Genomic DNA, 26,584 nt, shown 5'->3' with positions numbered 1-26,584 from the left:
TGCATCTACCTCCATAAACCTAAACTGTTTCCACTTCAGCAACTTGCAAACAAACCCTTTCCTTTTAAAGTAAACCTCTTAATGATCCAATTTGAATGTGTAACAACTTACACTGAGGTTTATGTTTGCTGTAAGCCATTAAAGTCATTCCAATTAAATGCTTTTAAATGTTAAGGAAATCATGTCTAACACAAACCTTCGTAAAGAAAATCAAACCATGGAAATGGAAAAGCAAGCAGCCTAGAATTACAGAGTTTTTCTAAATCCAGCTTGTGACAGAGACCATCTCTCCCAAGCAGGTGCAGAACAAGTAACTTCACTTTGTCTTTCTCAAACAGATCAATGATATTCATTCAACATTGAGGAAGAGCTGAAAACTTAGTTTTGATTCCATTAATTTCTACTACGTGGAAATGACTCAGGTATTCCTTCTTGTCATTGAAGACAATAGAATGAGTTAAAAAATTTCAACAAGGAACAAAATCTGAAATACAAACTAGTTGGATAAACCTATTTTAAGGCAGGTTTATTAAATGTAATTCTTCTGTCAGAGAACAGATTGACAGAACAGTCGAGGTTGGAAGGAGCTTCTGGAGACCATCTAGTCCAACCTCCCTGCTCAAAGCCTATGACCTCGTCTAGTCTTTCAGTTGGCTTTGGATTTTTTTAATTTGACTCCAGTTTCTACACAAAGGTATGTTTCACAAATTCATTTTCACAAACGTATGATTTTTGTGTATAGGAACTGATGTGTTTTGCTAACCCGTTGGAGCACGGGTGGAAGGAGCCATCCCCCGTGCTGCCCGGCACCGTAATACAGAATCCTTGCTTAATAACACTGAGTTGTCAGTGAGTTTTCTTTGAGTCAGTTACAGCACTGCTTCAGCAAATGCTTCCCAGGCTCTGGAGGTGAAGTGGCCTCACGAAGAACTCAGTTTGGGTAAACATCAAGATTTTAACTATGCAGAGGCAAATTAAGCTTCAAAACACACATTTAAAGAGATACACCGACACACAAGTCAGCAGAGCGTGTGATTCTGTGATTTTTCTGAACACAAATGGCACTAAACACAGGACTAAAACTTTCTTAAAACATACACTTAAACCAAAAAATGGTCCAAGTTTCAGATGTTCAAATGCCTACAACTTCTACAGCCTAAACTTAGAGAACATAATAGGTGTAGAACAAGGCTTGAATTTTCCAAATTTGCCAGAAGTAGGGAGGTACTGAGAAGCTACTATAAGCTGTCTTAAAACAAGAATTTTTACCATAGTGAAAAAAACCCCACTGAAACGCAAAATCCAAACCAGTTTGGGGTTTTGTATGGGGTGGGGTTTTTTTTTTGTTGGTTGGTTTTGGTTGTGGTTTTTGGGTTTGGTTCATTTGTTGGCTGCATTTTTAAATGACAATCAAGTTGAGGACATCAATACCAAGTACAAAAAAAACCCCGCAAACCACTCCCTCTCCCCACTCCCTCTCCCGTAAGTAGAAGTAGGATGAGTTGCCTCCTCTTGTTGTCCCACAAATCCAACTCTTCTACAATCCTTTCCTCCCTATATCTAAAGTATAAAACCAGCTCGAACTTGTTTAAAAAGCAGTGACCATCAAGACAGAACACAAAGGCTTACAGCACCGTCAAGACTCAATGGTTGAAACCGTTTCCTCAGTTGCAAGTCGTGCCATCCCCTTACCACTATGTACCTCCCAGAAACAGTACTTTCCCCTTCTCTCACAGAGGAAAATAAATTCTAGATTGGAAGGTAAAAAAGAACGGGGGGCGGGGGGGGTGTTTGAAGCGGGTAAGCAGAAGCCTGAGCTCTCACCACGGAGGCGAACAGGAGGTTTATCACTCATGACGCTGCTCCTGGATCCCACGCTGCCACCGGGAAGGCGAACTCACCCGGGAAAGTCGAGTTTCAGATTGATTTCTGCCCGAGGGAAGGAACCGCAGGGAGATCCTGCCTACGTCAGCTCCCCAGCCACATCCCCCACGGCGCCACACGAGCCTCCCCAGCTCGCGCGCTCCGTTTTGAGATGAAAAACAGCTAAAAAGGAGCTACAAGGCGCTGGCCCAAGGGCACCTCCTACCTGCCAGCTCTGCAGCCTCGTCAGAGGGGGGGGTCAGGCCCCAAGCCCCGGCGGTGGCCGATGACCCTGTGCCCGATCGCGGCTTTGTCTCGGAGCCGCGCGTGCCTCCCGCCCGCCGCCCCGCGAGCGCGTTCATCGCCGCAGCGGGGACCGAAGGCGGAAGCAACCGGCGGGACGCTCGCAGCCCCGGGACCGTTGTCCCGCAGGCGCCGGCACGGCGGGAGACGCGGCCCGGACGCGCCCGCCCTCCCCCGGGCAGCGGAGGGGCCGCCCCGGCCCCGACCCCCGCCCCGGGCCGCCCTCCCCGCGCCGCGCCGGCGCCTGCGCTCTTGCGCCGCTCGCACTTGCGGTGAGAGCCCGGGGGAAGAGGCGCTGCCGGGGCCGCCTCGCCGTCCGGCGGCGGGGCCGGCGCTGCGGCTGCCGCGACACCAGCCCCGGCCCGGGCCGAGGGAGCTGCAGCCCCGCGGCCGGGAGGCCTCTCCCGGCGGGAGCGCCGCTGCGGGGCCCCGGAGGGGAGCGAGGTAACGCGGCGTCCGCCCGCGGGGCCTCCGGTCCCGCTCTCTGCGTCCCTGCCGCCGGGCCCGCTCCCCTTCCCTGGCCGCCCCGTGCCTTCGGAGAGCCGCCTGCCGGGGACGGCCGCGGCGGGGTGGAGGTGAGAGGGTTTCATCTCGGCGCTGCCGGGGGGGAGGCAGGGAGGGAGGGAGGGAGGGAGGGAGGGAAGTGCTTGACGGCCCTTGCCGTAACTGCAGACCGTGGGGGCTGGGAGCTGAACTGGGAAGCCGCAGCTTTCGGGACTTGTCACCTTGGCCGTGACGCCGTACTCGAGGTCACCTCGCCGGGAAGCGAGGGAGGGCAGAGCTGAATCGTTGGACTCGGAGATGCGGTTGTGTTTAACTGAAGCAAAATGACAATCAATGCCCCTGGTTGTGCTTTCTTACAGCACACAGTGGGTTTTCCTTAGGAGAACCCTCGCTGTTGAAAGCTGTGGGAACGGAGCCGATAGTTTTGAATTCAGGTGGCCTCTTAAGTGGCAAATAAATATGTTCCATGGGAAGATAATGTTCTAGCTTTTGGCTTTGTAGGTGAGGTAAAAATTTCAGCTGTTGAGCTGCAGCAGGCACAGTTCTCTGTAGCTTCAGTAATGCCAGTGTCAGTAACCCTTGCTGCTTGTTGGCGTGAGTTTTGAGGGGAGATGGTATTTTACTTGGTATGAAGGACTCAACACTGTCTTACTGTCTGCAGTCACAATTTGATGCTCTGTTGACCATTCGCAGTGTGTTCAGAAGCGTTCTTAGTGTCACCTTCCTTCAGAGAAGTCCTCTCTGATGTCTCTGGTGTACCTACTGTTCTACAGTTTCCCAAACCTCAACCCAAATCAAAAGGCAGTACCTAGGAATCGTTCCCTTTTGGGTGGAGTTTCTAAACAGTTTTGTGTAGGTGCCTCCAGCAAAGAAGATAAAAATAGCCATTTCAGTTTCTAGGTGCTTTGCCTGAAGTTTCTGCAAAGCTTTAAGCTCACTCACATCAATCAGTGAGGCTTTAGAATTATCTCTTGTTTTATTTTGTTTTGTGGTTTTGTTTGGATTTTTTTAAACACAACTTTTCCTGTGTCCCTTGAAACAACTCTCCTGGTAGAGGTGGAGGGAGAAGGACTGGCAAGAGTCATGGCTCAGGGGTGATGTAGCCAGGCACGCTGCTGGATGCAAACTCTAACGGACTGAGGCCCGTGGACTGCAATTAGACAGCCCAAACTGCTACAGCCCCCAAAGGTGTTCCTGGTGCTTCTGAGTGTGGCTGTGCTCGAGGCAGGAGTGTTTGGCCTTCCTGTGAACCGCCAGTTGAGCCCTGTGTTTGAGGGTGCTGTAACACTGGGTAGTATGATGACTTGGGGAACTTTTCTGCCCAGTTAGAATCCCACAACTTTGCAAAGGCAGTAACTTTTGTAATCACGTCTTTTTTTACGAGGTGCTTGGTGGACGAGGAGAAGCTGAGCCTGGAAAGCTGTGGCTGAGCAACCCCGAGACGATACTTACGGACTGGTCCCACGTGTGGGATTGGAGAGATGGGAGCAGGTCAGTTAACAAACACCTCCATCTCGGGGGGACATGAAACAAGCTTTTTTTGGCAATGAAGGGGGAGAGAAATGGCTAGCTTCATCTAACTAGAGACAGGCTGATTCAAAGTGTGAAAGAGTCTCCTCAAAAACAAAGAACCCTGAAGTAGTGGAGAACTTGCTGTGCTTCAGAAGGTTTGGTTAAAATTTAGGCACTCACAAATAAGAACCTCTAAATACCTGTAGCCTGTGCACGTAAATACAACGTAGGCAGAGAAGTTTCTTGGAAAAGCTTTAGACCTCTACCGTGCTTTACCAGTTCAGCAGTGTCAGCAACTGGGGATTTTAAAAGCTCTGATTCTCAGATCAGAGTTCACGGTACAGGTTTCTAGGTGTGCGCTGTGTGTTTTATTCTGGCAGAAGAACAGGCCTGTATGCTGTGACCCCTGGGGTACCTTGTGGGTGTAGCTATCAGTACACCTTCAAGGTGAAGAGTGTGTGTATGTCCAGAGAACCCAGTTATTTCCAGGCCCACCCAGTTTCCTGGAGGATGGTGAGGACTGTGCAAGGACTGAGCTGTGAACGGAAGGAGTTTGCCATCAGCTGAAGTAAAGGTCTGCGGGGTTGTTTTGTGATTAGGAAAGATAATTGGCTGCTGGTCTTCCAGTTCCTCGAGCCCCTTGCTTCTGTCAGGAAAAAGGGCAGCTGTCTGGTACAAGACCAGTTGTGCTGGTGGGTTGCTGGGGAGGTGTTCAAACCAGGGCTCGCTTGCCAAGGGCAGCGTCAGGTGGTGAAGAGGGAGACCCCCGGGTCCGAGTTGCCGGGGCCAGGAGCAGCAGTCGGTCTCTGCCCAGACTTCTGGAATGCCGTGGGGACAGGTTTGCTCGTGCCAGGCTGGGGTCTGTTAGATACAGCCTACGCTCAGCCACGGGGAGTGGAATTTCGGGGTGGGATTACTGTGCAGCACAGGGGGGCACAAATTCCTGTGTTTTCATCTCCCCCTTTAGCGTAAGACTTAAGTTTTTATACGGTGCTGACTCAGCAGCCTATTTCAGCAGCTTAGAATTAGGAAAGGTTGTTTCACAATTAAAGCCACTGAATTTTGTGCTGCTAGTCAGAAGCTGGAGATGTGAAGTAATTCGAATTCAGATGTTTCATGTGGCTGTAAATGATTCCTGGGTTGTCACCTGGGGGGTCAGTCTGTGGGCGCGGGGGTGGAGGCGGCACAGCAGGAGGTGTGTTCCTGCGGGGCGGGTGGCGAAGGGGTGAGCGTGCGAGGGGAGACCTCTGGGCGTAGTCACAAGGGAGACTTGTGCAGGACTTGCAAAGTGGGGGTTTTATGGTGGTCCTACGCTAGCGTGGTACAAACTGCCTACAACGGCGGGCACTGGTGCTGCGCTGCAGAAGGGAACGTCCTAACCCCTGGCCCGTGTTGCCCCCGAGACTTCCTCATGTCACATCCCACTTCTTCGTTGCCCCTTCTCCATGGGCTCAGGGTTACAGTCTTCCCGTGTCTCAAGTGTGTTTCTGACCATCAGAACAAATTTCTAATGAGTTTAATATTTAGGAAAATGAATGTAATACTTATTGTAGTTTACTCATGCATTAATTACCGAGTTGGAAAAAAAGCTGTGTTCTTTGAGATGTGAGCCATGTTCAGCGTCCTTGTTGTGATCCATTTTATACTCACGTTGTGTAATGCTGACCTTGGGGATGAAGGTATTTCTGCGTGTTTTATTGACTTACATCTTGAAAGTGAGGTGTTGATATGTACGTTAGATGTTAGGCAAGACAAAAACATAATAAAAAAGCACAGTAATGGTATCTTTCCTCTCACCCAGTTATTATGGTAGAGCAGGTTTTTTTTGTTGGGGCTTTTGTTGTTGTTGGTGGTGGGTTGGGTTTTTTTGTATTTAGAATGGTCTGTCTGTTCCTGTTTAGACACAGAGGCATGTGAGATGTTAAAGCTGTTGTGACCTGATGCATCTACAGCTCCAAATTAAGTGGATGAGTGGGTTAATTGATACAATATTGAAACAGAGGAGCCTATTTTATTGTAGTTCTGATTTTGCATACATACGAGATATGATGTAATAATATTTATGCAATGCATGAGTAACTATTCATTATTAAAAACTGTAGAGCCTGAGGTGGTCTGGCAGGTATCAGGCTTTCTGTGTGTGAGGTTAACTCCTTCAGGCTCATTTTCTTTTAAGAAAATGTTTAGGCTCTGCCATATCACGAATGCGGCATCACAAAGTAAACAGTGAAGTAGTTTAGTTGTCCAGCTGTTAGAAACACAGTAGGAAATCCCTGGCTTCTCAAGCCATAAACTGTGATATGAGTTTGCATAATACAGGCGTTTCTAATTTGTCTTGGTTAGAGAAGACACTTCACTGTAGTCTGCAAAGGAAGTGTGATTTGGCCATTTTCTATCTGTTTCCATGTGAAACTTTTTAATGGCTTTTTTTGCTTTCTATACCTTTAGTGATGATTGCTAATAATCTTCAAGAACTTCTTATTACATCTGTGGTTTGTTTTTTTTTTAAAAAAAAGGAGATAAATGTAATTCTGTCTCTTTTCAGGGGTGTTGGACCCACACGGTTGTTGTCAGAAGTCCTGTAGGTGACTTCAGAGAGGCACCTATCCAATTATTTGCTTGAGAGTTGAAATACAGAAGGAAATCAAGTGTAATCGCCTCTGTCTACACTGACATTTTCCTTGAGGAGAAAGAAATAGCAGAAACAACTTCTAACCTGCTGTACAAGAGAGCGGAGTGTCCTTCCTGTTTGGCTCGCAGGCAGCGCGATGCTTGTCTTCCCTGGAGTTGGTAGGGATCAGAACGACCCTTTCTCACGGGGTCTGACATGCGTGTCTTGCCTGCAGGAAGGCGCTCAGCTGCCGGGCTGCCTGCCTGCCAGCCACCCACCCTGCCTGTACAGGCTGCTGCTCCTCTGGCGTGGGGAGCTCTGCACCAGCCTCCGTCTGTGTCAGGCTGGGTGTCCAGGCTGGGCAGCTGCTGGGGAGTCAGGGTCAGCCCAGGCTCCTCGTTCCACCTGCGCAGTGAAGGGGCGGATGGGCACGTGGAAGCGGCTGATGCGGATGTTCAGAAGCCGAACGTCCAGCAGCGCTGCAGCTCGTGGCTAGTGCCAGCTGTGGGCGCTGGCTCTGAAGCTGCCTACCTAGTCTTTCTGCCTCTTCTTCTGGAGGGGTTGTGCTCAGCGAGGTGTATGAACAAGGCCTGCCAGTGTTCTTCTCTCTGAGGGCTTTTGTGTGCTCCTGTGCTCAGCCATCGGTTTGTAAAGGTTTGCTGGTACAATCTAGGAAGTTAAAGTGGTTTGTGCTGTGGTGGTTGGGGGAAGTGAAACCCTGACTTTTAATTGAAAATGGTGGAAGGATCATCTCCTCGAATGGACTGTGCTGGCACTAAGGTTTGACAACTTCTGTAGGTCTTCTGAAGGAGAAATCTCGTTGCATTTGGCAAGACTATGGGCGTCATCTCTTGATGTCCTGCATCTTTACGTAGTAAGAGCTTGAAAGGCAAGGCATCAAACTTTTGTTTGAACCCAAAAATCCGCCTACGATTTTCTGTTGTTCTGTAAAATACAGAGAGTAAAATTTTGACTACAGTAGCAAAGTGAAGTGAAGCACCACTAGAATTCATGTTTGAATGCATCTTAGCTGGTTGAGCCCTTTTATTCCATTTTAGCCCTTCGGTGCTTGGAGCAGACTGGCTTGTCTGTTGACACAGTGACTTGGACAAAAGTGTAATTTCAGAAATGCTGTAACGCTGCCGTGGTGGTAATACAATGAAAGCAGAGTTAAATTCATGCTTTGAGGTGTAAGGTTGTCGGTATTATTTGATGCGGTAGTCTTTGTATCTCTAAAGGAGTCTCACAATGTTGCTGCTTATATATAGAAACAATAGCTTGTAATTCACTAGGCAATGCTGAACTATGAAACAAAATTTCGTTACCTTCTAAGGCAGTATTTCCTTTCAACACACAAAAAAAACCCTTTGAGAAATTGCAAGGCCTGTTTATTAGAGTAAAATCATAATGAAAATGGGGTTTTCTGTTTACATACGGCCTTTTGTTTAGTTGGTGATTCTTGAATTGTTCTTGTTGCTAACTTGGGGTGTATGGAGGTATCAAAGTTTTGATTTATTTCCTACCAGCTCTTGGCCATTTCAAGCTCTTGAGTCTTTCCTCAAGATTTCCGTGACTGCTTCAAAATGAGTATGTGACTGTTCAGTTGGGCGTTTCTGTCAGGTGCTTATTCAATTGCAGGAAGACAGAACCAAGCTGTAAATCCAGCTGTAAAGAAATCAGGGGGAGACTAGATGTCATGTTAGGGGAGACATTAACAAACGAGCCGACGTTGCTAAATTACTGCTTTGCTTAACAAGCCTGAGTGCAAAGCAGCTGAGGACACTGAGAGTAAACAGCATACAAGATACCTGTTGGGGTGTGATGAGTGTTGTAAAACAGATAGGTGAAGTGTTTTTAAAAATCAGAATTCTGATTTGAGGCTGCTACGTGACAAATTTTACAGAAATAGGTACACGTTTTAAAATTGCATTTGAAGGGTGTTAGCCTGAGAAATGTGTGTTCAGTTGACAGGAGGGCCTTTGGAGAAGGCAGATTAGGAAGTTACCTAAGAGAAAGCAACGTGTAATTTGAGGAATATTATAACTGCTGTCCTCAACTGCCACCTTATGTATTTGTCTCTTTTTGAAGGGTTTTGTATTTTACATTATGAAATCACTGATCCAAGAATGAATCTTACTTCAGGGCAGCACAAACACTCAGCCAAAGAGGAGGATGTTCTGAAGTCACTCTTGCGTGCTTTTGATGGCGAGTTTTTCTGAGGCTAGGTGTGATTCAGAGTAGGGGGTTGCAGTCAGCAAAATCTGAATGCATTTCAGGTAGGGGTCTAAGTTTGGTGGCTTCTCCTTGGTTTTCTGAGAGGGGAAAAAAGCAGAGGCAAGTGCTCCAGCTCTAATCCGGCTCCCTTCTAGCAGCAGTAGCTCTGGTCTGGCTCAGTGAGGGGGCCTGCTTCTCTTCTTTCCTCTGTTCTTCCCTTCCCTCCCCTGGGCTGTGTATCTGATGCCATCCAAGTGTCTGTCTCTCCTCCACTGCTGCTCACTTGAGAAGGAATGAGCTCATGGCAGGAACTCGCTGCTTTCTACACTCAGCTCGGGATTAACTTTTCATTTCCCGCAGTACTCCTGCCCCGTAGCCTCCTTGGTTCACTGTCCCAGTGCTCACGGCCCGGCATCGTTCCAGTTGCCGTCACTTCCCGTGTTCCGTTTTTCAGAAGTGGGCACTTCTTGTCCACAGCCTTCCAGTCCCTTCTGCGGTTTCATAGGGAGGGGCTGAGGCTGCAAAGCGGATACAGGCATTGTGGTGCGGCTTATGCCTCTGCCTTCCTTTCTCACACCCTCTCCCAAACTACCCCAGCGTCCAGCTCCGGACAGGGGGTTATTCTGCGGGCTGCAGCGTGGCCTCGCAGATTGTCGGCATCGTACAGTGTAGCTCCGCTTCCAGCACACCATTTCTGCGCCTCGCACGGGCAGGCTTCTCGTGCTTCTGAAGAGCTCTTTGGAAAATAGCCTCCTGTCCTTTTGTTTCTCTTTTTTCTCCAGAGGTTTATAGCTTCTGTGAGCTGTGAATAGGGCTGGAGTAGGACTGAGGAATTGGAGACCGTGTAGTTATTCTGAGATTGTTTTCAGTGTTGGAATTTTGTCAGTGATGAGATGGGAGGTCATTAGCCTCTACCTTCCCTGGTTCTTAAAAGGATGTGTTGTCTGGTGTGTCGTGGGGGTGTTTTTTGGAGAACCTTCTCCTTTTTTGAGGCGTTTGTTCCATACTTTGTATAGATTGCCTGCTGAGTTGTTTGAGCAATGAGAGGCTGCCTGAATAGACTGCGAGATTCAGCTCTGCTGGCATGAAACTCGTTCAGTAGCAAATTTAGTACCCATCTGTGGTACCGTATATACAGCTTGCTTTAGTTCTGTTTCTTGAATAAACCTTAAAATACTGTGACAAAATCGGTGTTCTAGAATGCAGATATTGCTTTCATAACCGTTCTTCGGTTTGCTACTGTAGATCACCTCTTGATCAAGTCACTGAATATATTCGTGCTTTTGTAATTCGATCAAATACACGTATAGCTGACACTGCATGCTTACAACTCCATCAGCTGGAGGCATCAAAGTGTTTCACAAAGTAGCTGCTTCTATACTGGGTCTAATATATAACTTGGGACTGATGTTTATGATCAGTGCCCCTGGAAGTAGGCTAGCAGCTTATCTCTCTCAGCTACAACTTCCAGTTCTGTCACATACTTCTTAAGGGTGCTCTTTGGCTGCTTGTTGAAACATCTTCTTTTTCAGGGTGTAAAGTGAACCTCCTCAAAATAACATGCTGGCCTGAAAACAGTTGTCTGTCTTGTGTTGTCTCTCTCTGTACAGCCTGTTTGTGTGTCCGGGTGAACACAGTCGCATCCAAATGGTGTGGAAAGGTTGCCAAGTAGCTGTCTTGAAGTTGATGACCCTGCAGCTGTAAAAGTTACTGGCAGGTTTTGGCACTGTTAGTGAAAACTGATTTAGATTTGAAAAGCAGAAGAAAAGAAAGAGATTAACTCCAGAGACCATGTCAGCTTGGGTTTGTTCCTCAGTGACAGGTTCTTTTCCTGAAACTTGCAGAGAAAGTAGGAGCAGACCCTGCTTATTTCCATCCCAGTTGTGCCTCTGTGCTGTTTGCTGCCTAAACCAGTGTGTGCTACAGCAAGGCTGTATGTCCTGTTTCAGGTGCAATATCAGTACGCGGTACCCAGTGGGAATGTTGAAAGGGCTGTGGGATGTTGCAGCTAATCCATAATGCTTGGCATTGCTCCTCAGGGGAGGTTTGCAATACAAGTTTTCTGAGTTGTGTATGATGAGATGTACAATGAGTCTTTCCTTTTGTGTTTGAAACTGCCGAGGTGAGTTTCTGTGTAGCACAGTTCTGGTTAAGCAGTGGGAACTGGAAACTGATTTGGGCCTCACTTCTGCGGGTCCTGCCTTCAGATCAGTAATGAACACGTTTTTATTGCTGCCACCCCTATTATATTTGTCATCCAGTGGAGGAGGTTGTTTTCTGGAGTTCTCGATACAGCAGCTTTTGTATTTCCTTTTAAAAAGCTGTATGTTTAACCTAGCTAAAATGTTACAAAAGACTTTCATCACAGGTGAATCTTCCTTCATGTTCTTGTGTGGTTTTATCTGTTGACTGTTAAGCAAACGGTTTTGTGGCATTCACATTTGTAAGCAGTGAAACCTGGTGTGCTGTCTGTAGGAAACTGAGAGAGATTACAGGCAGTTTCTTACATTGAGGTAAAATGAAGCTGGTTTTATAAATACTTGGTATCAAATATTTGGATTTTTGAGCTGTTTGAATTAGCTTTGTAGTACTGAGGCTTAATCATCTTTACTGTTAGGTGTAAATAGCAGCAGGAAAACCAACCCAGTTCTGCTGCAAGTATTATCTGTTCCTCTGTTTCCTACCACAGAAGTGGGTTTTTTACCCTCAGATTAATGTTCAGGTTGGAAGGGACCTCTAGAGATCGTTTAGTTAGTCCAAGCGCCCTGCTCCCATCAGGGTCACCTAGACCAGCTCCAGGGATGGAAACGCCACAACCTGTCTGGGTAAGTTCCAGTGTTTGACCACCCTCATAGAAAAACAAAACAAACAGCAAGGAGCAGGGGGGAAGAAAGAAACCAAACCCACCCCAAACTTCCTTTTTAAGTTTCTTGTGTTTCCAGTTGTGCCTGTTGCCTCTTGTCCATTCACTGGGCACCACTTGGGTGAGTCAGACCCACTCTTTTTTACTGCTTCCCATCAGGTTTTTATACGCATCGATAAGATTCTTTCCCGCCACCCCCAGTCCTTCTTGAGGCTACAAAATCCTGGCTCACACAGCCTTCCCTTGTATGTCCGATGCTCCAAGCCCTTCCTCGGGCTCCAGTATGTCCGTGTTTGCCTTGTACTGGGGAGCCTAGACCTGGGCCCAGCACTCCAGATGTGTCTCACCAGTGCTGAGCAGAGGGAAAGGGTCACGTCCCCCGACCTGCTGGTGCTCTTCCTAATGCAGCCCGGGACACTGTTGGCCGCCTTTGTGGCCGAGGCGCGTTGCTGGCTGCTTCACCCAGGACCCTGGGTCCTGTTCTGCAGAGCTGCTTTCCAGACAGTCTGCCTCCAGCCCGCAGTGAGGGACGGGGTTATTCCTCCCCGCGTGAGGACTTTGCATTTCCCCTTGTAGGGCTTCAGGAGATTCCTCTCTGCCCGTTTCTCCGGCCTGCCGAGGTCCTGCTGAATGTCAGCACAACCCTCTGGTGTGTAAGGCACTCCTCCAAATGTTATCATCTGCAGACCTGCTGAGGGTACACCTGTTCGCTGTCCAGGCCGTTAATGAAGGTGTTCAGCAATATTGGCCTCAGTGTTGACCTCTGGAGCACCACTAGTGACTGGCCTCTGTGTTGCATTACCACAAGGCTGCTTCTCCTCGCTTCAGTTTCATTTCTCTCTCCGCTGCATAACAGCCAAATCTGGTTTAGAGCTCTCCAGGGTGTGTTTTGTTGTTACCTCTTCCTTTTTTTAACATGCCGTCCTCTGGGGTGAACGTGTACGCGCTGCATTTCATTTCTGATTACAGCAAGGCTTGTTTTGTAGCTTTTAGAAAACTTTTATGTTGATATCTTGGGTATGGTATGACTAAAGTAATAGTGACAAATCCTGAGTCTGTATTTTCTGATTTTTGATGGTATGTATTACCTGAACAGAAAACACAGGAATGATCTAAAATAACTGAATATAAGTCGTCATTTGACTAAGAAGGTGTTCTGTACCAGAAATACAGTTTTAAATTGTCCCATGTTTTCTTTACTTCAGAAGAGTGGCATATGTTGTGCATAAAGTAATTTAACTTGCCATGGTAATTCAGGTCATTCTTTATTATGTTTTTTTTTAATGGATGCTTCTTAAGGAATTTGTGCATTCACATGTATGTTTGTGAACCTGCAATGCCCATGCAGAGATGGATTTAGTACCTTTACAGTCTAGATTTCTGTTTTGAGTCTGGAGCTTGAAACACCCCCAAAACCCACCAACAAAACCGCCCACCATAGGATAGATGGGAAGAACAGACTAAAGCTCTGCTAAGCATTTAGAGGTTGTGCCAGCATGTCAGGTTTTGGTGAGCTTGTGTTCTTATGCCAGCAGTTGGAAAACTAATCAAGGAAATAAATAGTCTTTTTTAACCACAGCTATATTAAAGATGAAAGACTTAAGAACAGAAACGAGTTGGTTTAGACAGTGTAATGGTGGATAGTCCTCACTCCAAAAGAATTCTGTTCTCTATAAAAGGAGGAATTAAAAGGTGTAGGAGGAGTGATAGGTTACAAAAACAGATGGCATGGCAATATTGTTAGTTGTCATTTTGAAGTGAAATTTTGTAGGAGGGATTGCCCGAGTGGACAAACAGGAGGAGGGGAGGATGTGTTGAAAGGAAGGCTGGGAGTGGAAAGGGAGATGCAGAGCATGTGAGGTGAGGTGGGGGGGAGGGTGGGGGTGGCTGGAGGAAGAGAGTGCTGAGAGCCAGGGCTGCAGAAAATGCTGACGTGGGAGTTGCAACAACAGGGACCAGTGATCCAAGGTGCTCCCTTTTGGTTTCGCTTGCTTTGGTTCACGGGGCTGACTCATCCCCTGGAATTTCTTATCTCCAGACTTGTTGAAGTAGATGAAGTGTTAGGTGAGGTTGATTGCTCTGTGCAGTGGGAGAGGAGAGAAGGAGAACAAAGTCCCCCTGGCTGAGAAGTGTCCAAGAGGTGTTGAACATAGTGGAGAACTACAGTGTTCTCGTGAGCACTGTGCAGTTTGTGAGCACGTTTTGTGTTGCCTGCTTTCGTGAAAATTTGGGTGGTTATATTTAGGTTAAGGGATGTGAAAATGTAAATAAAATGAATTCCAGATATCTAGTGTTCATCTTCCCCGTGTATCAGCAGAAATAAACTAAAACCAGCCAGACTTCAAGCCTGACTGCAGGGTGATGCGTGCACAAGAAAATACTTTTGCTGGCGGAGAAAGCTTGGTGGAGCTGCCTAATCTAGGTGCCTATGTGGCAGATTTAAAAAACAGAACAAAACACAAACACAGTGAGAAACAGGTCACTTCTTCAACTGATCATCTCTTCTTTAGGCTCAGGAGGCTTTCTGTAGCCTGTTTGTTTGTCATGTTCTTCAGTTGCTTCCATAAATACCTTACTTGTTTTGTGGGAGCTTGAGTTGTTGAAAGAAAACCTTAGCAACATCTGATTCTTTCCAAGGTAGTCTTCGGCTTTTTCAGAATGTCATTCTCTTGTGGAAACCACTAGCAATGCGATATTTTAATTTTATTAATAATCTGGTTTCTGTCAATAGTCATCTGTCTCGTAGTAAACCATTTAATTTCACTGGATGTTTGAATTCTGTAGTTTCTAAAGGTTGAGCGGTTCCGTTTTTTTACTTGTAGTACCCTCATGATCAGGGACTTGGTATTTTGATAGCAGAACATTGACGGCGAGAGGCCGAAGCTTATACATTTGACAATAAAATTGTGGAGATAAAATGGTGATGGAGAAGTAACAGTAGATCAGAGGGGCGTTGGCCAAAGACCCTTTAGTAAGAAGTTGGTTTAGGAGAAACCTTGGCGACTAAGATTGCAGCGTAATGCTTTTATTTATCTGAAGATAGATAATTTGGTGTAGAAGGGTCAGGAGAAGCACAAGTAATGCTTAAAACTGAGTAGTACAAAACTTTGGCCGTTTTTACAGCTGCTTTGCAGCAGCCATCAGTTGAAACTGGAAGCTTGGTCATGCAGTTGAATCTGCACCTGCCTCGAAGGTGGATGGCTGAGTTTTCAAATCCAGTAGCTTGCATTATTTTTCTTTTATGTTTCGTTAATAATCCTAGATGTTTCGTGGTGTGCAATAGTGAACAGGAGTTTCCTAGTGCGAGGGTTTGATGCAGCAGCCGTCACACGGCGTAAATGTTGCTTTCTGAAGCCGTCTGATTTCATTGGGCTTGTTTGGACAAAGGCACGGTGTGGCTATTTGTGAGTGCCTTTAGACTAGAAAGTCACTTAGAATTGTGGGGCAGGGGGAAGCAGAGGGGAAAGCCTGATGCAATTTATTTGCTGAGCTGAGGAGGGCTGGGGGGTGTTTTGGTTCGGGTTTTTTCTTCTGGAGGTCGACTCAGTCTGTTGTCCTCAAATGACTGAGTTCTTTGTTAGCACTAATGGAGGTTTGAGCTGTTCTGGAGCTGAAAGTAGTTTACTGTTTCAGAGTATTTTGTGAGCTGCCTGTGGATGCTGCGATGAGTAACTAAAGAAGGGCAGGGGATTTTCTACCAGTTGTGTGTCCTGAAATGCTGCACACACTGAAGCTCTGCAGAGGAATTCTGCTGTTTCAGCTCCTCAAACCAGGGTACTGCTAGCACTAGAGGTAGTGTATTCATGTGAGGATTATGTTCTGGAGTTGTCTGTGTTAACAGAGACCTTGATCCCTGGCTATTGACCAGTAGCAGCCACAATAACAGGATGAATGTGTCCAAAATGTCACATTTAAATATTTTTGTTAGCTTGCCGTTGTTGTAGGAAATCATGTATTAGATCTATCTTTTTGTTTTAAGACAGTTTCTTAATAGTTGAGACATGATTAAAATTTCAAGGGGCAATCCTTCCGTTGGGTGCAAGGAAGTTTGTCAGGAGATGATCTGCCTGGTCTGGCTCCATAACATCGAGAACGTGGTTTTTCAAAAGTATAGAATGATCACAATTCCTATAAAATCAGTGTATGTCTGGCTGCCTCCAGGAGTTCCACCCTTAATCTTTTTTTCCTAGAAATACGCTACAAATGTTTTTAGTTAGAAACAATAATTGGAGCCCTGCATTTTTCTAATGCATAATTGTCAAGGAGAGTTACTTATTTGTAGGAGAGAAGCAGCAGAACCCACGGTCTCATTTGTGAGTCGTGTATGGGCTTAAGTTTTTAGTTCTTCAGGATGGTAACTTTGAAGTGATTGCTGTTGTTCATGCAGTCATAACTTCAGGGTTTTGTCTCCCCCACAACTCCCCAGTTCATGTCCTGAACAGAGTTTTGTACCTCAAGACCTGAAAACCTCCTAATAGCAAGAGTCATCAAAAGGCTTGCCGTGTCAAACCACTGCCCTTTTAAGCAATATCTCTGTTGTTGGGTGCTTTTACTGGAGTTATTTGAAATTGGATTAAACTCTCGCCAGAGGATGATTCCTTCACGTTGGCCTTTCCAGACTGTGTTCAGATTGAAAGCTGAGAATTGTGTGCAGAACCTTTGCAAAGGCTCTTGATTTTTTTCTTGCTTTTAATTCTACTCCTGCAAAGAAATTGTTTTCAGTGTTTATCGCCCATACAGACTGCCTGACTGCATTTGTGTCTGAGTGCCACGTATGCAGTTAGCAAATGATTTTAAAAAATTTTAAATATTTGAGCAATTCTTAATTTGGTATTTTAGATGTGGAATATAGAGCGAGGGATTGGATGACCTGTACAGGGTCGCGAGGGATTTGAAGGGGGGTTCGTCCTCCTTTTCTTGCCTTTAGGTGCCTTAATCACAAGACCATCATTTAAGATAACAGTGTGCAGCAGTGCTTCTAAGAAACCCTCACCAGATCTGTGCCTTTGTGCTGTAACGCTGTGTGCAGATTTGTACAGCTAAACTGATGGGCAATAGACTGGAAACAGGCGCTGTAGAATTGCATTGAAAAGTCATCAAACCAAAGGTGTTATTAAAAGGTTGTATTTTGAGGGGAGCCAAAGATGTCTGTGTTCATCAATTTCAGCTTGATTTCATTAAAGTTTATGCTTTTTTCGTCATGTGTTAAGAACAACTTTGAGTATTCTGTACTGGTAAATGATTTCCAAGACTCACAGCATAGCATTTTGGTTTTTGAAGACTAAAGTTTTGACTGTGCTGTGTCTTGTAATGGTTTTGAACCGTATTCAGATACAAGTCTGCATACGTGCTGGTGCACTTCCACTTTCTGCAAGAACTGTTGGAAGGAGAGTCCCTGACACAGCTTAGCTCACACAGTTCCTTTCTTTTTTTTTTTTAAAAAAAAAAGCGCCAAACAAAGCCAAGCCAAACCCTGGACAGGGAAACTTGGCAGACAGTCATATTGGAAAATAGTAAACAGGCCTCTGCCAGGAGTGTTTGAAGTTGTTACGTTTGTCTGGTCGGGACTCGTAGCTGCTTAGAAATCTCTGAATAGCAACAGAGGAGGCAGAGGAACAATTTTTCTACAGGCACAGGGTTGAAATGATTCTTATTTGGAAGTCTGCCTTTGTCATCAAAGAGCTAGAAATATAGTGGGTTTTTCTCTTAAAGGTGGTTTTTGTTTTGTTTTGTTTTCTGAAGAAATGAATATGAAGTTTGCTGGAGCATTCATTTTAGAACAGGACAGTGCAGAAACACCCCGGTGACACTGATGAATGAGTTTCTGACCAAAGCCACGACAAAATAAATAGCCTGACCTGTGGTTTTAGATCTCAAGGTCTTCTGGTGGTTTCGATGGCAATTCTTTTCTGCTTTTCCTAGAAATAAAGGAATTCTTTGTCTCTTAAAGGGCTAGAGCCCCAGGGATTTGAATGGCCAGCTTCTCTGTAGAGTTGCACAAGCCTTAGTCTTACTTTCTGTCAATAGGAGGTTTTCAGGTGGTTGTCCCAGCCCCAGCCATCGCTATTAATACTATGCTGTGGCGGTCACCTGTGTGAGAAGTTCCTGTTGGTTTGTGCTTTGCTCTCAATGCACTTTGTGTTTATTTTACTTTTGATATACTCAAGTTAATTGGCCAGGACTTGCAATAATCAGTCAAGTGTTGGCCTTAACTATGCAAAATACTTTTAAAGCACAGATTTTTATTCCTGGTTACAGTCTGTTTATTTCAGTTGTCCCAAGTGTTGGAATGACCACTGGAAGAGTAAGTGTTGACTGAAGAGCAGTCTGATGGTTAGGGTGTGAGAGTTCAGAGTTTGGTTTTTCCATCAATTTCTACTGAGGCTTTGGAAAATGCTTCTAATATCGATAAAAATGTCAAATGAAGTAAAGTCCTAATTTATAATTTGGCACAGTGCTGCACTGGTAATCTGATCTGAATGATTTGAATCTACTTTATAGCATTTTCCCTTCTTGGTCTAATTACAAATGAAAAATAGATCCTTTTCTTCATCGTCCTGAACTTTGCTCTCAATACTTCCAGGTTCTTTTGTTCTGGATGCCTGAACAAGTTTGTGTGTGTCAGTTCTTTCTTAAACTCATTGTTGGTAACCTCATCGTTATTGTTCAAAGGACTGATGAAACCTTTCTCTCAAAAGGACCGGGAGCCAGGACAGCAAAATAATAAAATTGGCTAGAACAAAAGTGATGCCATTAGTACTGGAAATAAAATGCAAACACTTCCAAATCTGAAACACGAGAACGGGAATAGTTGTGTTCTGTGATACTGGTGTTCACAGAGAGTTTTCCAGTCTCAAACTAGAGCCTCTAGTTAAGTAGTACTCTGACTGCTTTACAAAACTGAGTGCGTCCTGACAACCTTTTTATTTTGAGTGAGAGACAGTTGCAACTTTATAGTTCAGCAGCCCCAAAACATTTTACTAGCTAGTGATCTTTGTGGACTGTGAGTTCAGTGCAGCGATAACTCTCCAACCGACCTCGGGGACAAAAAACTTGGAGGTATGATTTGTCAGTGTACTTCTGAACTTGTACAACTTCTTGATCTGTCTCCTGACACTGGATGATTAGCATGAAGTTGTTGCACGGCTTCAGAAAGACAGCCTGTCTTTTCAGTTCTTGGAAATGTCAGTGACAGTTTCTGAGGAAGACTTAAGTGCTCTTTTGAGGTGTGTCTTCACTAAGCAATGAGCAGTAGGGCTGTTGCAAAGTGTATCACACCGTTGACGTTAACACCCTGCGTGCTTTCGGACCTGGTCACGTCCAGTGACTTTAGGAAAAGTCATAGCTTGGCGTTCAAGTGCATTCCTTACTCAAGCTTGTCATGACGGGGCACGTAAGCTGACATAATGTGCCGGTAAAAGCTCTTAGAGCATCTCACTACAAAAAGTAGAATATACCACTAGAGGCACATGGCTGAACAAAACCAGTGTGGAAGGTGCAGAATCACTGAATGGTGTTTTACAAGGTTCACCTGGGTCTTCAGATTTGGTTGTTAATCTTTGGAGTTCTCCATAGGGTAACCAGCTGCAAGGGTATCTAAACACACGGGTATAAAGCAAAGTCTGTTTTGAAAGAGATCGAGACAATCACTTCTCTGACAATGAACAGGAAAATATATTCAGTAGCTTCTAGTCCTCTCTTTTTTTCTTTTAGGGCTAGCTTCTACTATGCCAGTAGCTGTAGCATGGGAAAACAATGGTTTGGGCAGATTACCATGTGTGTATTCTGCCATCAGCGGAAAAAAAAAAGACCTAATTAATGCTTATTTCTGTAAGCCCTTGGGTAAAAAGCAATAAAACCACTACAGAAAACCAACTAGTAGGGAATAAACTGGCTTCAAATGTTTACTTTGTAATAGCTTCATCAAAAGTTATATTCATATGCATAAAATGCATAAAACTACCTCTCATGGCTAATCTATAGTGTTATCCCCAAGTTTTACCTGCTGCTGTGATAAGGAGACTTTGTCCTGTTCACTTACAAAGTGTACAGTGTCCTGGGAGTTAAACGGATTGTATTTTGTTTAGTTTTATCCCCTCTCCATTGCACCTTCCTTTGGCGACTATTTAGTCCAAAAAGTCTCCAGTGTGCTTTATGGGTTTTGTTTTTTTCCAGATCTGTACTACCCCGGCTTTTGTACAGAAACCCTTAGTCCCCATGGACCTTTGAGTAACGCAGTGAGATGTCTGTGTTTTGTTTGGATGTTGTTATTTCAGGTGTCAGGTTGTACTGAGGAGCTTAAGGAAGTCCTCTGGGTATCTTAAATGTGGGAAGTCCTCTGTTCTTTATTAAAGCTCTGTTATTAAATATGGAGCCTTTAAACAGATAACAGATAAAAAGCGAGGACTTACTTTGATCCGACTAAATGATGATGATGGTGGTTATTTTTTTTTTTTTCTCAGTGCATTGGAAATGCAAGTTCTCTTCCATTCTTTAAGCAGTCCTGTTGCTTTTGATGATCCATTCCACTCAAAGGCTTAATACAGTAAGATTTGAAATATTTGTAGTGAACTTGTGTAGCTATTTGATTCCTTTTTCTGAACATGGTAATCAGTAGCCATAAATTTTCATAACCTGAATCAATGAAGTTCTGTTGGTGGAACTTTGTGTGCAGATTTGTGTAATACATGCTGTTCCTTGCCATCTTCAATTTAAGCAGGATTTTGTGTAAAGCCAAACTTCTTAGAATAATAGCAGCAATCCCAGGGGACATAAAAGAAAGTGTCTTGGGAACAGAGGTAGACCTGTGTTTTTGATTTTGTTTTCAAATGAGAACCAGTTCTGTAGTTGTAGTTGCCAGGAAACATTCAACACCAAAACCAAGTCAATCCAGTAACACACTGTCTGCTTGAGCTGTCAGAGAGCTTAAAACAATAGCTCTGAGGTATGAACTGACCCATTCTTAAAACTGTGCCAGTAGTGATTGTAGAATCATGGAATCATTAGGCTGGAGTAGACCTTGAAGATGATGAAGTCCAACTGTCGATCTAACACCACCATGCGCACTAAACCATGTCTAGAAGCACTACATCAACACGTTTTTTGAACACCTCCAAGGCTGGTGACTCCACCACTTCCCTCGGCAGCCTGTCCCAATGCTGGATAACCCTTTCGGTAAAGAAATTTATCCTGATGTCCAATCTAAACCTCCCCTGGCGCAACATAGAAGAATCATTTTGGTTGGAAAAGACCTTTAAGATCATCAGGTCCAACCGTTATCCTAACACTACCAAGCTGACCACACCTCCAGGGATGGTGACTCCACCACCTCCCTGGGCAGCCTGTTCCAATGTCTGACCACTCTTTCAGTAAAGAAAATTTTCCTCATGTCCAATCTAAACCTCCCCTGGCACAACTTGAGGACATTTCCTCTTGTCCTATGGCTTGTCACTTGGGACAAGAGACCGACCCCACCTCACTCCACCCTCCTTTCAGGCAGTTGCAGAGAGCAGTAAGGTCTCCCCTCAGCCTCCTCTTCTCCAGACTAAACCACCCCAGCTCCCTCAGCTGCTCCCCATCAGACCTGTTCTCCAGAGCCCTCACCAGCTTCGCTGCCCTTCTCTGGACACGCTCCAGCACCTCCGTGTCTGTCTTGTCCTGAGGGGCCCAAAACCACACCCAGCATTCGAGGGGCGGCCTCACCAGTGCCCAGTACAGGGGCACGATCACCTCCCTGCTCCTGCTGGCCACACCATGGCTGACACAGGCCAGGATGCTGTTGGCCGCCTTGCCCACCTGGGCACACTGCCGGCTCACGTTCAGCTGCCTGTCGACCAGCACCCCCAGGTCCCTCTCTGCCGGGCAGCTTCCCAGCCACTCCTCCCCAGCCTGTAGCGCTGCTGGGGGTTGTTGTGGCCGAAGTGCAGGACCCGGCACTTGACCTTGTTGCAACTCGTGGAACTGGCCTTGGCCCAGTGATCCAGCCTGTCCAGATCCCTCTGTAGAGCTTCCCTGCCCTCGAGCAGATCGACGCTCCCACCCAGCATGGTGTCATCTGCAAGCTCCCTGCAGGAGCACTTGATCCCCTCATCCAGCTCATTGATCAAGATGTGACACCAGAGCGGTCCCAATGCTGAGCCCTGGGGGACACCCCTTGTGACCGGCCGCCAGCTGGATTGAACTCCCTTCACCACCACTCTCTGTGCTTGGCCATCCAGCCAGTTTTTAGCCCAGCTTGGAGTGATGATCGGAAATGTCCGAGTACTTTACTGTGTCACTGTTCATTGAGATAGAAAGTAGGACCATATCTATATACATCTTGCATTCTGAAAAATGTAGAGCCCAGACAGGCTGATAGAGTCAATAAAATGAGTAAAAGAACAGGTGTAGGTGGATATTAAACTAAACAGCTGCAAAGTCTTAGATTTGGAATTGCTTTTTGTGAAGTAGGTATTGTAAAACTTTAGACTCACTGCTATAATTATTGTCAATTCAGGATGCTTCAGTTGCAGGGCGTACACATGTTCATTGGTGATGTTCAATAGTATTTATTGCCTTGAAGAAAAACTACCTTCACTTACCTTTTCTTTTGCTTCTTTGTTGTTGGGCTTAAGGTTAACTGTGATTGGATGGCTTGAACACTTGTCAGAATACCTTTGTGTAGAAACTGGAGTCAAATAAAAAAATCCAAAGCCAACTGAAAGACTAGACGAGGTCATAGGCTTTGAGCAGGGAGGTTGGACTAGATGGTCTCCAGAAGTTCCTTCCAACCTCGACTGTTCTGTCAATCTGTTCTGTGACAGAATAACTGCATTTAATAAACCTGCCTTAACATAGGTTTATCCCAGTAATTTGTATTTCAGACTTTGTTCCTTGTTTTGTTGAAATTTTTTAACTCATTCTGTTTGTGATAAGTAGAGACACGGACAATTTAAAGTGTCAAAATCCAATGCGAATTTTATTATATTAGCAAGCGAACAAGAGCAAAGGCAGCGCTGGGCGGCCGGGGAGTCTGCGCTCCGCCAACGGCTTGCGCCTTCCCGCCTCATGTAAGCACATTATATACAGTCTCATTTCCTGCATTCGCGATGTCGCAATCAGGTCGATACTCTGCGCATGTTCCTTTTGTTGCTGGGGGGTCTTTCTCTGCCTCCTGGTGGTCGTAAGGATGAAGGCTGAAGGTCTTCCTCGTTGCCCTGTGGGTGAACTTATGCAAGAATGTGATTACTCAACCCCCTCAGCTGTGGGTCTTGTTTACTTTGCCGAATGTCCTTCGGTTGAGCTATCAAGCCTTGGGGGCACATAAATCTTCCATCCATACCTTCCCATACAGGTTTAATGAACAAAACACAATATGCTACCTATTACAATCCCCCCTTTTTCTTTTGTCCATTATTTTGTTCATTGAACCGTTGTAGCTCTTGAGCACTCAAAATAAGGGTTTCTGCCAAATCGGGCTCACCAGATACCGATTCGTACTTCGCTCGAACAAGCATCAGGTGAGCGGCTTCTAAACGGTTCTTAACTATCGCGATAACTTTATTAAAAATACAAGGTCCAAATGCAAGCGTTAAAGTGAGCAGTATTAATGGTCCCGCCAATGTTGACAATAAAGTAGTAAGCCAAGGAGAATGGTTAAACCGTGATTCGTACCAACTTTGTTGGGATTCTCGCTCTCTCCTTCGTTGTTCCAACCCCTTTCTTAGCTCTGCCATTGTGTCCCGTACTATTCCGGTATGATCTGCATACACACAGCACTCTTCCTTTAAAGCTGCACACAATCCCCCTTGCTGCAAGAATAACAAATCCAAGCCACGTCTATTCTGAAGCACCACTTCTGATAGTGATCTTAGTGATTTTTCCAATGCGTCTATCGATTTTTCTATTCTGCTCAAATCCTCATCCACTGCTACTCTAAGTGACTTAAATTCAGCTTGTTGATTAATAGAGAGGTCATCCCTGTGGTCGCTCCGGTTCCTCCAATTGTAAGGAGGGTGGCTATGGTCAGAGCTGTAAACGGTTCCCTCCTAGCAAGATGGTGCTCGGGGGTGGTTTGATAATTGTAGACAAACTCATTTGAGTGATATACAATTTTTGGAATTATTGCTACTTGCATGCAATAATCTTTGCTTTTATTAACATTTCAGAGGCTCAAGCAAGGTGTTACTCCGATGCTTGAGCACACCCATTTTGTGTTTGCCGCTGGTATTAACCAATCCGCAGGAGCTTCCTTTGTGAGTGAAATACTTACATTACACAAATGTTGTTTTGTGGGTGGAATTGTCCCAACGCACCGTCCTTTTCCCGTTACTTGTTCCAAGGTGAGACCTTGGACCTGATCCTTTCCTTTTTCTCCATAAACATTGTGCAGGGTTTGTCCCATTTACCTGCCTAGCCTTGGATGTAATTCCTACAGCCTCGTAAAAGGGCGGTTTAATGCTATAACATAGCCAGCAGGAGCTGGTTATTTGCGGGTTAGTCTTATTTAGTATTCGGTAGCTAGCTTGCGTCACTTTCCATAGGGTATTTCCTTCTAAGTTTTCTTCTTCTGAGATAGTTATACCAGAGTGAGTATTATTACCAGTAAACTAAGTATCATTGCTTATACCAGAGTGAGTACTATTACCAGTAAACTGGGTATCATTGCTAGTTTCAGTATCATTCGCGGGTCCCAGAGTTTGTTCATGTGTTAGCACGGGATTTGGTCCAATTGGTTCCGGATCATTTGGAATGGTCTCTTTTTTTATTAGTATCAGGCCTCCTCTATCAGTTCCCGGTTCCCAATAACGCATTCCCCAAGTTTTTCCCACAAACCATGTAGGGTTCTGGTCTTGAGAAATATTCATGTATACAAACTGGCAATTTCCAGACAATAGTATACCACCAGAACTATCACGCTGAGGGGGTGCACATCCCACTGGTCCCCATGTTACTGTAATAAACTTGTCATTCCCTCCCCCGGGAGCCCAGTCCGATGCTATGGTTTCACAACCCCAGTATGTGCAATAATAATGTCCTGGTGAATTACAATAGGTCCTTCCTGGATTTGAACGAGGGCAAAAATAAAACCCTTTCAGGTTTAAGCATGGTTGTATTGGCACGAGTTGGCACAATGTGGGAGTAAAACTGGGAGGTCCAGAGACTATTTTTGTCTGTACTACAGCTTGGTCTTCCCATCTAAACAGGGTCCATTTAAAAGGTTCATGCGCGTACGGCTCACAAACAGGGATGCATAATACTACCCAGATTGCCCCTATAAATACGTATCGGGAAAAGTGGTGGTTTTTGTAATATACCAATTGCTTATTCCTACCCCGATTTGATACCCGTCCCCGATTTTTGTCGTTTGCACTCCAGGGCTTCGCCTTTTCGCTACCATCCTTGAGGCAGGATCTCAAGCACTGCTTTACGGTCCCAATCGTTGGGTTCATTCCTCCACAGTTTTTTACTCCTCTGCCTCGCTCGTCAACTCGGTTGCTTCGAGCCACGAGGGGTACCATCTTCTCGGCAGCAGGGATATTCTTCAGGAGGACTCGTGCTTACTTTAGCCACTTGCCTCAGGATGTATGAACTCCAGTTGGTATCTTTAACTTGGGGTGCATTGCACTTCACCCCTTTCAGGAACTTCCGGCACTGCCCTCTTACTATTTCAGCGACAAAAGGAATTGGTTCATTCGAATGGTAACAATAATTTTCGGGCCAAATTCCTTTAGCAAATATCTCCCACCATTCCTCTGATTCAAGAATAATCTCTCCCTGTGTTTCTTTTAATTTTAATGCCAATTCTGTGAGTTCCCTTTCCCACTCCCAGCAGATCCGGCAGACACTCTTTGGGGTCTTCCGTTTCGGCAATGGGCCCACCACCGTTCCCGACACACCTTACACACAAAGCACACGAATGGGTAACAGTTAATATACCACACTTGATTTCAGCATCTACATGCCCATCTTCAGTCAGAATTGGATTCTCACTATATTCAATTTTAAAGGTGTTCATTCAGGTCCTTTGAAATTTTATTTTTAGGTCCCCGGGTACACTGGTCACTTGCCACTGTTGATTCTTTACGGGTCCTTTGATTCGGCTGGCGTGAGTCCACCCTCTTTCAGCTGTTCGTATGGAGGTTTCTGTAGTAAGTAAAACAGGATAAGGCCCTTCCCACTATGGGGTTAGTAAGGTCTCTTTACTTTCAGGTCCCAGCTGGCTGAGTAAAATATACGGATTTGCCACAACTGGGAACCTTGCAAGTGTTCTTTTGTTAATTTCCCGTAGGTCATGGACTAATCTATAGGACCCACCAGTTTTCTTTACGGGTAAGATGGGTGTATTGAAGGGAGACATGCATGGTTCCAGTAGCCTTGGTTTAATTAATCTTTCAATCTCTGGTTTCAACCCCATCCTGCCTTCTCGTGAGATTGGGTATTGGTTTATTTTTATTGGAATTTCCGGATCCTTGATAGTTACAGTGAAGGGTGGGATATCTAATTTGCCCGCTGTCTCCGGAGTGTACCAAACCTCGGGGTTAATTTCATCCTCACTTCTAAGGGGACATAATTTTACTTGCATCTCACTATTTTTAACTTCCAAATTAATGCCCAGTGTGATGATCATATCTCGTCCCAATAGGTTATAATCTGCTTCTGGGACCAACAATAGGGATCCCACCCCAAATTTAGATTCCATTTCAAAAAGAACGTCTTTTATTACTGGAACCCCG

Source organism: Leptosomus discolor, unplaced genomic scaffold (genome assembly GCF_034619465.1).
Source record: "Leptosomus discolor isolate bLepDis1 unplaced genomic scaffold, bLepDis1.hap2 HAP2_SCAFFOLD_78, whole genome shotgun sequence".
Lineage (NCBI taxonomy): Eukaryota > Metazoa > Chordata > Aves > Leptosomiformes > Leptosomidae > Leptosomus > Leptosomus discolor.
The sequence above is the reverse complement of the archived record's forward strand: the minus strand, read 5'-3'. Positions refer to the sequence as shown.